This window comes from Saimiri boliviensis, chromosome 10, assembly GCF_048565385.1.
Source record: "Saimiri boliviensis isolate mSaiBol1 chromosome 10, mSaiBol1.pri, whole genome shotgun sequence".
NCBI classification, from domain to species: Eukaryota; Metazoa; Chordata; class Mammalia; order Primates; family Cebidae; genus Saimiri; species Saimiri boliviensis.
Genome location: NC_133458.1, coordinates 89936085 through 89949951, shown reverse-complemented (window position 1 = coordinate 89949951; position 13867 = coordinate 89936085).

Sequence of the window (13867 nt, the reverse complement as noted above, 5' to 3'; positions counted from 1 at the left end):
CAGGGGAAGCAACTTGCCCAGGTCATACACTCAGGGACCACGTTAGAATCAGAAGCCAGTTTCTGGAGTTTCTGAACTCGAGGCTTGCTAGCTGCTGAAAGGAAGGCTTCATAGAGAGCAAATATTTCAAATGCCTGAAACAGTGCCAGACACATAGCAGCCAATCCAAAAATGTTTGCCACATTATTTTAAATAATTCCAAGCACACATTTTGGGAAATCTTTTAAAAATACAGAAATTAAGCATTTGTGTGTATCACACCAGATATGTACAATTGCTTCAAGATATTTTTGAAAAGAAGAAAAGCACTACAGATTAAGTCTCCTCTGTCCAATTTTAGCCCCTTCCTCTTCATTTTTCCATAGGCATGAATTTGGTGTTTCTCCTAGCTTTTGCCATTCATTCCATGTTCCTACCCTTGTCTCTGAATATCCTAAACCTGCTTTACCACCTGTATTTACCAGCTCATTTAATGGGTCATCCCCCCAAATCTCCCAAAACCTGGACTTCATTCAGTCCAGGATCTTCATACAACAAATGAATCTACTGTCAAAATCCTGCTTATGCTACCTCCGAAATGTTTTTGTGAATCCAACTTCTTGCCTTCATTTCCACTGTTCCTTCCCGAGTCCAAACCCTTATTAGTTCTTGCCTAATTACAGAGACCGCCTCCTACCTGGCTCTCCTGTCTCCAGTCTGTTTCTAATCTTTTCATCTTCCATGCTGCCCTTCTACCAACTAGAATTATTTTAGCTTCATCTGCTTTTTGCTATTTTTCAAATTCACCATACCCCTCCCTTTCTTTTTAAGAGATGAGGGTCTTACTCTTGTCACCTAGGCTGGCATGCAGTTGCACAATCATAGCTCACTACATCCTCAAACTCCCGGGTTCAAACAGTCCTCCGGCCTTAGCCTCCCAAGTAGCTAGGACTACAGGCATGTGCCACCATGGCCAGCTCATTTTTGTTTTAAATTTTTTTTTAAAGACAGGATCTCACTATGTTGCCCAGTCTGGTTTCAAATTCCTGTCCTTACGCAATCTGCCCCCTTATAGCTGTGAGTTCAGGCAACCTCACCATATCCTTTCAATGCCAAGTTTCGCATATACTATTTTTTTGTTTTTTGAGACAGAGTCTCGCTCTTTTGCCCAGACCGGAGTGCAGTGGTGCAATCTCGGCTCACTGTAACCTCCACTTCCCAAGTTGAAGCAATTCTCCTGCCTCAACCTCCCGAGTAGCTGGGATTACAGGTGTGTGCCACCACACCTGGCTAATTTTTGTATTTTTAGTAGAAACGGGTTTTCACCATGTTGGCAAGGCTGGTCTCGAACTCCTGACCTCAAGTGATCCACCCTCCTCGGCCTTCCAAAGTGCTCTAATTACAGGTGTGAACAACTGCACCCAGCCACTATTCTTTTTAGAGCACCCTTTTCCCATGTTTTCATATGACAAAATCAGACTTTGTACTTTTTTTTTTTTTTTTTTTGAGACAGAGTCTCACTCTGTTGCCAGGCACTAGGCTGGAGTGCAGTGGCACAATCTTGGCTCACTGCAACCTCCGCCTCCTGGGTTCAAGCAATTCTCTTGCCTCAGCCTCCCAAGTAGCTGGGACTACAGGCACACGCCACCACGCCTAGCTAATTTTTTGTACTTTTAGTAGAGACGGGGTTTCACCATGTTGGCCAGGATGGTCTCGATCCCTTGACCTTGTGATCCACCCACCTCGGCCTCCCAAAATGCTGGAATTACAGGCTTGAGCCACCATGCCCGGCCTGTACGACGTATCTTAAGCATTAAGATATCTCCCCTAAGCCGGGCGCAGTGGCTCAAGCCTGTAATCCCAGCACTTTGGGAGGCCGAGGCGGGTGGATCACGAGGTCGAGAGATCGAGACCATCCTGGTCAACATGGTGAAACCCCGTCTCTACTAAAAGTGCAAAAAATTAACTGGGCATGGTGGCACGTGCCTGTAATCCCAGCTACTCAGGAGGCTGAGGCAGGAGAATTGCCTGAGCCCAGGAGACGGAGGTTGCGGTGAGCCGAGATCGCGCCATTGCACTCCAGCCTGGGTAACAAGGGCGAAACTCCGTCTCAAAAAAAAAAAAAAAAAGATATCTCCCCTACTCTCTCAGATGGTCCCTCAGAAAGCCTTCATCCCTTTGTTGATAAATATCTTTAAAATTTACTATGTTTGATTGGATGATACCCAACTAGAAAACTTAGATTTAATTCCACCTCTTCCGTTTATTAGCAGTGTGCTACTGAAGTTACTTAATTTGAGCCTGAATTTCCTGATCTGTAAAATAGGAATGATGATATCTTCTTCAGGCAGTCTCAAAAAATTAAATAAAATATGCAGCGCAAATTACATACATTTTGCTTGGCATGTAGTAATCATATGGAAATTAGTATCTGTCTACAAATTGACCTCATGGAGAGGAAATGGGTTGAACCCAGTCATTCTGATAAAGCCCATCAGAAAAAGACAACCAGGAACACACGTGTGGTCCCAGCTGGTTTTATTAACTTGCTGTAGCAAGGAAGACTGCATGCTATGGAGGACAGAGGAGGAGCTCAGGAAGAGGACTAGACGGTGTTTGTTTAGGGCTTGTGCTTATGCTCAGTGAGTCTAAGGAGAGACCAGTGGAAGTGGCATCAGCTGTGGATTGGGTGCTGTCCAGAAGCAGGGGCAGTTTAGCAATTTTGTTTCTCAATAATCTTTCTTCAGGAGACAGGAGAATGTTCATAGGGGCTGGAGATGTCATTGGTCACTCACAAGAGTCATGTGGTCTGGGGAGAATCATTTCCTATTAGAAATATTATTTTAGGCTTCACTAGGAACATCACATTCTGATTACCAGCAGGGCTGAGAAACAGACTCAGGGTCCTTGCTCTTTGAACTATAAAAGTTCAGATAGACCAGGCATGGTGGTTCACACCTGTAATCTCAGCACTTTGGGAGGCCAAGGCAGGTGGATCACCTGAGGTCAAGAGTTCAAGACCAGCCTGACCAACATGGAGAAACTGTCTCTACTAATATATATACACACAAGATTAGTTGGTTGTCCTGGGATATACCTGTGATCCCAGCTACTCAGGAGGCTGAGGCAGGAGAATCACTTAAACCCCGGAGGCAGAGGTAGCAGTGAGCCGAGATCGCGCCATTGTACTCCAGCTTGGGCAACAAAAGCAAAACTCCATCTCAAAAAAAAAAAAAAAAAAAAAAAAAAAAAAAAAGATAAATATGGAGTGCTGTCCCTTGAGGAAGGGAGATGCCAAAGCTGTGTCTCTGTGTGGAATGATGTGAAATGACCCCCATGCCTCAGAGTTTTCAAGCAAGACCAGGATGTTCCATTCTCACTGAAATGATTCAAATCATCTGTGATTTCAGAGACAAGTTTCAGCACTATGTATGTCCATGTTAATGACCAATATCCATTTTTACAGGTCATATTTCCTACCTGAGGGAGATGAGAGAGGTTCTCAGAAATGCAAGATGCCCCTCTTTCCCCCAAAACTGCCATCTACTTATGGTCTTGGACATTGTTTTCAGACCTTGGTTGCTTAGTAAAGGCGGAATCAGAAGGTGGGTGGTGGTTTAATAATGATTACCTTTGGGGTGCCGAGCCAGAGGATTGGAGCCAAAAGCAACTTCCTGAGAGAGTCAGGAATTATAAATTAACTAGAGTCGATGAGTACAAGGACTTCCTGATTACAGACTCTAATTACATTCCTGGTGTGTTAATTTCAGAGCCTTGTGTTTGCTGTGTTAGGAGCAGAGCCAGAAGGTTCCCAAATTTGTGTCCTGGGGCTTCACGGGAAGCTGCAGTCACAGACACTTTCTCTGCAGCTAGCCCCAGGGGCTGGGGAGAAGTTGGGGGCCTACTTTGGGAGACGACACCAGACAGACCTCAGGACCCTGCTTCAGTGAAACAGAGGTAGGAGGTACAGAGCAGCCGGGTCACACAAAGGCCCAAGGGCTAAACTAGAGAGAGAGACTGCTTACCCTTTCTGATGTGCCCACGCTGGACCACGGGGCCCCGAACATCACACGTTGCAGGACTGGCATATAATTAACGTATAAATGACTACATTTTTATAGTTTTGATACTGGGAAGCTTATCACTCTGCTTACTCCATGCATAATTTTATTATCTGTCTGTGTTTCCTAAGCTATGGCCCCTCAAATCCACATGTACATCAAACATATCTTTGGACCAAATAGGTCTCTCACAGCAAACAGGTGTAGATGGTATTGCAATTCATTAAAAATTTATTTAAAAGTGTGGCTTAGTTTCAAGTAGCTTTGTCATGCATGTACTGAATGACATTTTGTTTGTTCGTTTGTTGAGACAGGGTCTCTCTTTGTTACCCAGGCTGGAGGGCAGTGGCATGATCATAGCTTACTATAACTTCTAACTTCTGGGCTCAGGGGATTCTCCTACCTCAGCCTTTTGAGCAGCTGGGACTACAGGCACACGCTACCATGCCTGGCTAATTTTTAAACCTTTTTTGTAGAGACAGAGTCTTGCTATGTTGCCAAGGCTGGTCTCAAACTCCTGGCCTCAAGGAAGCCTCCTGCCTTGGCCTCCCAAAGCACTGGGATTACAGGCACCATAACAATAACAGATGTTTAAAGAGCCATGCATTTTAAAACAAAAGTTCATTATAACTAAAATGTTGGAATCACTTCTCACCCTACAGCCTCCGTTTACACTTCCCATCATCATAAAGCAGCTTATTCCACTGCTGGGCAGCTGTAGCTGTTAGTGAATCTCTCTGCCTCATGCAAACTTAATCCTTTTTCCTGGATTTCCACAGTTTTTGTACTGGTTCTGCCCTCCGGAGATCTTGCAGAGGGAAGCGCCAGGATTAAAATGACCTCTCTTATAATCTAATATGTTATATATACCATAGATTTGTATATTTATATTTTTAAAATTATTTTGTCCCCCACTTTGTAAATCTCATTGGAAGGGGGACAAAATCCTTTTAAAGAGAAGACAAACAGGGACTTTTTATTTTATAAACCTAGGAGCAAGGTACTCGGTCTCTACTCCCCAAACTCCCCTAGGGCTGTGGGTTCATGCTGTCTGTCTGCTCAGATGCTCTGTGTGGGTTTCTAAGGGCAGGGAGTGCAGCCTGGAGCGGGCACAGAGGCCTACGATGAGCTCAACTACTGACTTCTCAGGCAGCACCAAGCCTGTGGTTTGGGGCATTCCAGAGCACTCACTGCTTGCAGCCTCTCCCACAGGAGGCTCCCATGTGAGAAGGCGGCGCCTCCATTTCTCCAGGCTATCTGTGGAACCAGAATGCAGCCTGTGACTCCCATCCCTTGCAGCCTCACCTTTCCCAGCCACTGTCTGTTCTGAAACTGGGCCTCTAAACACTCACACCGGCCCCCTGGATTACTCGGCCCTGTCACAGAGCCAAACCATTCTTCTTCCCACAGCCTCAGGAATCGGTGGGGACCCACAGGCCTATCAGCCTCACTTGCACTCCCCTCTATTCACCCTGATGTCGGTAGGTGGGCTTTGCAGGTTGTGGGTCACTCTGTATAGACATGTAATTCACTCTCCCCAGGAGCCTCACTGAGGTTCAAGCGAACAAACATTCTGTGCCAGGCACTGGGGTAAGGCCAGAGAAAGGTGAATAAAACAGTCTCAGCTGCGCACAGTGGCTCACACCTGTAATTTCAGCACTTTGGGAGGCCGAGGTGGGTGGTTTGAGGTTAGGAGTTCAAGACCAGCCCGGCCCACATGATGAAACCCCATCTCTACTAAAAATACAAAAAATTAGCCAGGCATGGTGGCGAGCGCCTGTAATCTCAGCTACTAAGGAGGTTGAGGTGGGAGAATTGCTTGAACCCGGGAGGCGGAGGTGGCAGTAAGCCAAGATCGCACCACTGCACTCCAGCTTGGGCAACAAGAACAAAACTCTATCTCAAAAAAACAAAAACAAATTCCATAGTCTCTGCCCCCAGGGAGCACCCAGAGAGTGGGAGAGAAAATGATTCGAGTAAACGTCATCGATACCGGGTAGCTGTGTTGGAAAGAGGAGCACCCACATGCTGTGGTGCGCAGCAGCAATTCTCCCCCAGAGCTGGAGAAGTCTCCGCAGGGCGGTGCTATTTGAACAGATCTGAGTCTTGAGGCAGAGATAAGGAGAGTAGACTACAGGGCCCCACATTAGCCAACTTCAGGGGGTCCCTTTCACAAAGGACTTGGGGGAAATGGAAACCCCTAAAGGGATACAACTTAGAGGTGCTGTAGCGTAATGTTCCAGGCCAAGGGAATATCACAGTGACAGTATCAACCCCAGGGGAACTCCATGAGTTTTAACTTCCACAGCTTCCTCAGCCTGTGAAGTGTTTTGTCCCCAGAGCTAAACTGTGGTATTAAATATTGATTCAGCCGGGTGCAGTGGCTCACGCCTGTAATCCCAACCCTCTGAGAGGCTGAGGCAGGTGGATTACCTGAGGTCGGGAGTTTGAGACCAGCATGACCAACATGGAGAAACCCCATCTCTACTAAAATTACAAAAATTAGCCTGGTGTGGTGATGCATGCCTATAATCCCAGCTACTCAGGAGGTTGAGACAGGAGAATCACTTGAACCCAAGAGGCAGAGATTGTGGTGAGCTGAGATGATAACATTGCACTTCAGCCTAGGCAACAAGAGCAAAACTCCATCTCAATAAATAAATATTGATTCAGAGATGTGACACAGCCTCACTCCCCACTATGTCATAAGACAAGACCGGCCGGAAACGGTGGCTCCAGCCTGTAATCCCAGCACTTTGGGAGGCCGAGGCCGGTGGATCACAAGGTCAAGAGATCGAGACTATCCTGGTCAACATGGTGAAACCCCGTCTCTACTGAAAATACAAAAAATTAGCTGGGCATGGTGATGCGTGCCTGTAATCCCAGCTACTCAGGAGGCTGAGGCAGGAGAATTTCTTGAACCCAGGAGGTGGAGGTTGCGGTGAGCCGAGATCGCGCCATTGCACTCCAGCCTGGGTAACAAGAGTGAAACTCCGTCTCAAAAAAAAAAAAAAAAAAAAAAAAGACAAGACCTTGGGTGGTTTTCTTTCTGCCAAAACCTGATTTCTAAAGGGCCTCCGATTTATTTTGATCAACTCTGCTGACAAGCCAGCACAACTTCTGCTTTTCTTTTTCTTAACTGAGTTATATGAGGTTCCTCCATTTTGAAATTATTGCTGAGATTTGAGTCTGTGAATAGCAGGTGAGGAGAACCTCTGGGTGCTGAACTCTGGAGGGCTGGGTGAAAGAAACAAAGTCTGCCTCTCCGGGTTAGACCCCTTTTTTCCGGAGCTTGTGGTTTGGAGGCGAGTCCCTTGAAAGAACCCTTCCACCACAGTAGGGAGCCCCGAGGGCTGGGAGGGCAGGCGAGAGTGACCAGTTCTACCTAGGGAGGTGAGGGGACACCTCACAGAGCAGGTCAAGCTGGAACTTTGGCCTTGGCCGTTACTACTCCAAACCTTTTGGTCACACTTAAGGAAAGCATCTAACAATAGACATTCATTCCCATGGTTGCAGCTAATCAGTTCTTCTCGCTGTCTGGTGGCTTCACAGATCCAAGCTGCAAAGATATTCTGAGAAGTGTAGCTGATGAGTTTAGGAACACTACAGACTGATCCATTCAGCATTATTAAAATATCAAGTGGGCCATGTGCAGTGGCTCATGTCTATAATTCCAACACTTTCGGAGGCCAAGATGGGCGGATCACCTGAGGTCAGGAGTTCGAGACCAGCCTGACCAACATGGAGAAATCCCATCTTTAATAAAAAAAAAAAAAATACAAAATTAGCCAGGCATGGTGGCACATGCCTGTAACCCCAGCTACTCAAGAGGCTGAGGCAAGAGAATCGCCTGAAGCCAGGAGGTGGAGATTGTGGTGAGCCAAGATTATATCATTGCATTTCAGCCTGGGCCACAAGAGCGAAACTCCGTACAGTATCAGTAAATAAATACATATATATATATATATATATATATATATATATATATATATATATATAAAATATCAAGAGGCTGCCTTAGCTCCCTGGGGAAAGATGTGCGCCTGAGTCCTAATGAGGTGTGAGTGGCTTCCAAAGACACTCCATTTCTGTTGGGCTCTGTTATTTAGTGTTTACAGCTGCTACTGTCAGGAACAAGGTGACAATATCAGAAATACAGCTCCCTTATACCATGGAAAAAAATCATCTTAAAATATATTAAAGAGAAAAATCATCTTAAAATAGATTAAAGACTTAAAAGTAACACCTGAAACTGTAAAACCGATATAAGAAAACCTAGTGGAAAAGCTCTACAACAAGGTATCCAATCTTTTGGCTTCTTTGGGCCACATTGGAATAATTCTCTTGGGCCACACATACAATACACTAGCACCAATGATAGCTGATGCGCAAAAAAAGAAAAAAAAATTGCAAAAAACAAAACAAAACAAAACAAAACCCTCACTTTAAGACAGAGTCTTGCTCTATTGCCCATGCTGGAGTGTAGTGGTGTGATCTCACCCCTACTGACTAGCTGGGACTACAGGTGCATGCTACCACACCTGGCTAATTTTTGTGTTTTTAGTAGAGACAATGTTTCACCATGTTAGCCAGGCTGGTCTCAAACTCCTGACCTCAGGTGATTTGCCTACCTCTGCCTCCCAAAGTGCCTGAGGCACCCGTGCCTGGTCTAAAAAATTTCAAAATGTTTTAAGAATGTTTTGAGCCGGGCACGGTGGCTCAAGCCTGTAATCCCAGCACTTTGGGAGGCTGAGGCGGGTGGATCACGAGGTCAAGAGATCGAGACCATCCTGGTCAACATGGTGAAACCCCGTCTCTACTAAAAATACAAAAAACTAGCTGGGCGTGGTGGCGCGTGCCTGTAATCCCAGCTACTTAGGAGGCTGAGGCAGGAGAATTGCCTGAACCCAGGAGGCGGAGGTTGTGGTGAGCCGAGATCGCGCCATTGCACTCCAGCCCGGGTAACAAGAGCGAAACTCCGTCTCAAAAAAAAAAAAAAGAATGTTTTTGAATTTGTGTTGCGCCTCATTCAAGGCCGTCCTGGGCCACGTGTGGTCTGCAGGTCACAGGCTGGACAAGCTTGCTCTGCATCATCGATCTAGTCAAGGATTTTTTTTTTTTTTGGCTATGACCGTGAATGCTCAAACAACAAAAGCAAAGATAGGCAAATGGGATTTCATAAAACTAAAATGCTTTTGTATGATAAAATAAACAATGAAGTAAAAAGATACTCCACAGACTAAGAAAAATAACTGCAAACCATACATCTGGTAAATATCTTAGATATTAACCCCTAAGGAACTCAAGCAACTCAATAGCAAGAAAACCTGATTTTTAAAATGGACAAAGGACCTGAACAGACGTTTCACAAAAGAACATACAAATGGCGAGCAAGCTCATGGAAAATCGCTCAACATCACTAATCATTAGGGAAATGCAAATTAAGGCTACAACAATTGGGGGGAAAATGACAGGAACACTACATCAATCAGGAAATTTAAAAAACACAACCACACCATGAGACAACTCCTCACAGTGTTAGAATGGCTAATATCAAAAAGATGAAAGTTGGCAAGAATGTGGAGGAAAGCTGTATGTTCTCTTTAGAGTTTGGAAATAATATGTTATGATCTAGTTAAGACTCAAATAACCTCGGGAGCAGGGGCACATTGCAAAAATGTTATAGCAGCAACCACTTTTTAAAACATTTTTGCATTGTGCTCCACTAAGAGACTGCTGTGAATGAGACCTCCAAAAGTTTGGTGAACCAGAGTGACCTGCATTGATTGTAAGACGTTCGATTCAAGGTCATCCTATTTTTTAAAATTTCCAATTGAGAAGAAATCTAAGCCTGTGTTTTCTTTCAAGGACAACTTCCTTCCTCAAGTTTTCTTTCTGTCTAGAGTCTGTGTTCCCTGAAATGTTCAGGCTCTAGGCCGTACAGGTAAAGAGGGTAAGAAAACAATCCAGAAAATACACGTTCAGCTGACTAAAAAGTCAATGCAGAGGCTTTTGCCTTCTTAGAACACAAAAAAGACTTGCACTCTGCATTGTTTTTGCCTTTGTTTTTACACTGGTTCTGCTCTTCTCCGCTAGGTTACCACATCAAAAGTGGATGCTCCAGTAGCAACAGAGTTTAAACATGGGACTCTTGAGCCATGCTTGTCTGAGGTTCCGTACCCACTGATTACAAGATCTGCTTCTGCAGAAGCTGCGATGGGTTTGGGTGTTTTAGCTAGAACAGCTATTCTATGTGTAGTAGTAAATCAGATAAGAAAATCCTGCCTAAGATCTAAAGTTTGGCTGGGCATGGTGGCCAGCGCCTGTAATCACAGCACTTTGGGCCCCAAGGGGCTTCAGGATCACCTGAGGTCAGGAGTTTGAGACCAACCTGGTCAATATGGTGAAACCCCATCTCTAATAAAAATACAAAAATTAGCCGGGCATGGTGGCAGGCGCCTGTAGTCCCGGCTACTCAGGAGGCTGTGGCAGGGAATGGCTTGAAGCTGGGAGGCTCAGGTTGCAGTGAACCGAGATTGCGCCACAGCACTCCAGCCTGGGTGCTGGAATGAGACTCCATCTCCAAAAACAAAAACAAAAAAATTTCAAGTTTGTATCTGTGGCCTTTAAATAGCAGTCAATCAGCAAATTGCCTTCGAGCCACCATTTAATGAATATGGAACTGAATTCAATGGCTTCAAAGGGTTTTCTGTGCCAGAAAGAGACTGACCAGGTAGGTACTCTAGGAATACCCGGGCTTTGAATTCACTGAGCTTACCATGTGGAGGAAGAAAAAGACACAAACATGTGAGGTAGTAGAAAAATAAGAAGGGATTTAAATAACAGTGTATACCACAGTAGAATGATGCCTTGTGGTCACTTAAAAACATAACTCCTAATGACACTTTGGCCCATTGAGGGGTGGGGTCTGTGTCTCCTCTCTTTACACCTGAATGGACTTGTAAGTGTTCCCACCAATAAACCATGGCTTGAGTGACACTACGTGGCATCCAAGGCTAGATTTGGAAAGGCTGTGCAGCTGCAGCCTCCACCTCCCGGGCTCAGGCCATCCTCCTACCTCAGCCTCTCCGGTAGCTGGCACTGCAGGTGTGCAACACCATGCCTGACTAGATTTTTTTAGTTTTTTGTAGAGCTGGGGTTTCACCATGTTGCCCAGGCTGGTCTCAAACTCAAGTGAGACTTGGGCTCAAGTGATCCGCCCCCCTCAGCCTCCCATAGTGTTGAGATTACAGGCATGAGCCACCACGCCCAACCCCACTTCTTTCTCTCTAGTCATCCCTCTGGGTGCACTCCCTCTCAGAACACAGCTATCAAGTGAGAAGAACAATATGAGAGGCCACATGGATGCTGTGGTCAATAGTCCCAGGTGAGCCCAGCCTCTGATTCATCCCAGTCCAGGTCCCAGACACATGAGTGAAGAAGCTTCTGGATAATTCTAGCCTCCAGCTTTTTGAGTTTTCTCAGCTGAGGCCTCAGACCTTGTAGAAGAGAAATAGGACATCCCTGTTTTACGATGTCCAAATCCCCCACCCACAGAAGCTGTGAGTATAATAAAGCAGTGTTCACACCACTAAGTTGGGGATGTTATACAGCCATAGTCACTGGGATCCTCCAAAAAAAAAAACAAAACCTGTTCCAATTGTGTACAAAAAATTAGAGACTCCAGCACAAAGCAGGTATTCAATAGGCATTTTGTTGAAAGCAGGAAAAAGCACTATGTGCCAAGTAGGAGGGGAGAAGCATGGAGAGAACAAGGGGAGCCCCAAGACTGGAGGCAGGAAAGGGACATGTTAGCTGCAAGGCAGAGTGAATTAGCCAAACGACCAGATGGGACAGTTCTAGCAGGATGTGGTGGGGCTTGAGGGTGGTGCAGATGCAGGACTGTAGGCCCTTTTCAGCCTGGCCACACACAGCGAGGGGCATCGTATGCAGGGCATGATCCCTAGCACAGGGCCCCAGGCCTTTGTTGGAACACCAGTCTCCTCCTGCTCCAGGCGCATTACAACGTAAGTTAGGATCTAGGGCAAAACTTAAATCCTCATATGAACGAAGGCACTTAGTATTTACAGCAAACATGCTTCCCAACCACCATTGCAAACAGCCGTGGTGGCCACATAGGTGATAGGGGACCACTGAAGGCTTTTGTTGTTTGTTTTTTTGAGACAGAGCCTCTCTCTGCCACCCAGGCTGGAATGCAGTGGTGTGATCATCGGCCCACTGAAACCTCTGCCTCCAGGGCTCAAGCAGTTCTCCTGCCTCAGGCTCCCGAGTAGCTGGGATTACAGGCATCCACCACCACGGCCGGTTAATTTTTGTATTTTTAGTAGAGATGGAGTTTCACCATGTTGGCCAGGCCAGTCTTGAACTCCTGACCTCAGGTGATCCATCTGCCCTCGGCCTCCCAAAGTGGTGGGATTACAGGCATGAGTCACTGCACCCAGCCTGAAGGCTTCTTAATAGTGGCTTGACAATTCCAAAGTTACCTTTTAAAAGACAGCCTTGGTGGGACACGGTGACTCAAGCCTGTAATCCCAGCACTGGGAGGCAGAGGTGGGTGGATTACCTTAGGTCAGGAGTTTGAGAGCAGCCTGGCTAACATGGTGAAACCCCATCTGTACTAAAAAGCACAAAAAAGTAGCCAGGCATTGTAGTGCACACCTGTAGTCCCAGCTACCTGGGAGGGTTGAGACAGGAAAATAGCTTGAATCCAGGAAGCAGAGGTTGCAGTGAGCTGAAATTGTGCCACTGCACTCCAGCCTGGGCGATAGAGCCAGACTCTGTCGAAAAAAAACAAAAACAAACAAAGAAAGATGGCCTTGAAGCCTGGTGCGGTGGCTCATGCCTATAATTCTAGCACTTTGGGAGGCCGAGGCAGGTGGATTACCTGAGCTCAGGAGTTGGAGACCAGCCTGGGCAACATGGCAAAACCCCATCTCTACTAAAAATAAATGAATAAAATAAAAATTAGCCGGGTGTGGTGGTGCGTGCCTGTGGTCCCAGCTACTGGGGAGGCTGAGGCAGGAGATCACTTGAACTTGGGAGGCAAAGGTTGCAGTAAACCGAGATTATGCCACTGCACTCCAGTCTGGGCGAAGGGTCGGGAGAGGTGGGGGAAGAGAAAGGAAGAGAGAAAGAGAGAGTTGGGAAAACGATTTAGAAAGGAAGAGAGAAAGAGAGAGTTGGGAAAACGATTTAGAAAACTTGACTTTTACTGGATGGAAGGTCTTGAGTGGTCCAGGTTCTTGGTGTCTTGAAGAAAGAATTGAACAAAACGCACAAATAAAGCTACAAAAGACAAAGTAATGAAAGCACAGACTTACTGAAGCAAAAGTACAGTTCGCCAAGCGGAAGCGGGCTAGAACAAGCGGCTCAAGACTCCCCATTACACTGTTCTTCAAGCATTTTTATTAAGCTAAGCTGAAAGTATTTGGTAACACCCCTAGTTGCCCATTAGAGGCTTCTGATTGGTTACACCCTGTGAATGATTGGCCCGTGATCAATCAGAGGCTAAAGTGGAGATTCGTCCCTCGGTTAATCAGAGGCTGAAGTGGAAACTTCTGTCTCATCACAGGAGCGAGGATATGGCCTTCTTCCTAATCTTGCCTAGAAATGGCTGCACCTGCTGTTCTTTTGCTTATGCCCTAACCCTTGGTTACCCTAATTCCCTGTTCTCCTGCCTCATTACTATATAATCCACATCTGTATTGATAGCCTTATGGAAGAATGCTGTAGAGAAAAGAGATTTTGTTTGTTAAGAAAAACACAACATACAAGGACTTATTACTTAAAGGTCTCGTAAAAGAGTT